The following is a 1,116-nucleotide window of genomic DNA, read 5'->3' as shown; positions in this document are numbered from 1 at the left end:
ACATTGAATGTAACCCTAAAACACTGATTTATCTTCACGGCCTAGAACATTACATCCCTGGTAATGTTGACTACAAAATTAAAAATGAACGTGTCCGCAAATGGAAAATCCGGCTTAATGGGTAATTCCAATTAGGGTGAGATTACTTTATCGGAAAAACAGAATCGCCAGCGGAACTGTGTGTGAGATTTTCTTTTTCTTTTCACATTCCGTTAAGCACACACATGAAATAATGCCACTCATGGTGTCTAGATAGTGGTAATAGAAAATAATAAAATATTTGCATTGAAAACTAATTCAGGAATAAACTGACTTACTGTCTATAATTTCACAAAGTTAGGAAAATTGTTAGCGATATTGATTAGTGACAACTTTTCCCTCATATGACCCTGGTGTTGGGCGATGCGGCGGCACCGTCCTCGGCTGGCAGCCCCGCTCTGTAAGCGGAAGACAGCCCTGGATTACTCTTGAAGCCCAGTAAAGAGAGCAACAAATAGACTGAAATCACAAGAACCTGAGCATGCTTCGTAAATTATTAATTCCACTTTTATTTTTTCCACATCATTCAAATATTAAGGGTCTAGACCAAGCAGAAACTTCAGCTACCAGTGGGTTTGCCGAGATGCAATAAAATAAAATCACTAAATGATTCACAGAGAAAAATGAAACGGACAGAAAGTAACAGTTTGTAAAACTTATTTGTATCTATTTTTTTTTCGAGTAAATACTGTTAATTATTTCGTTCGCAACTTGATATAAAAGAAAAAAAAGAAAAACAAATCGTCAAAACCTTTTTCTTTTCTTTTTTTTTCAACAAATTCCAGAAGCTTTGAAGCATGACTGAAGTACCACCATCTACTTGTACATCCCGCGACCAGTCCAGCGCCTTGGATTTGAGGTCTCTTAGCTCCTCGGTTACGTCAGCTGCAAATCCCACGCGCTTTTGTGCAGGTGAGGCCAAGTAGGAACGGGGAAGTGACAGAAGAGAAGATAATGCAGGGTCAATGACTTCCTTGATAGCCTGGTTTTTAGCAAGATTATAAAAGTATTATGAAGCGAATAGGATTGGTTTGAGGATCTGCCAGGGCAATCGTTAATGGTACGGATGTTTGGACC

This window comes from Penaeus monodon, chromosome 29, assembly GCF_015228065.2.
Source record: "Penaeus monodon isolate SGIC_2016 chromosome 29, NSTDA_Pmon_1, whole genome shotgun sequence".
Taxonomy (NCBI): domain Eukaryota; kingdom Metazoa; phylum Arthropoda; class Malacostraca; order Decapoda; family Penaeidae; genus Penaeus; species Penaeus monodon.
Note: the sequence above shows the minus strand (reverse complement) of the source record.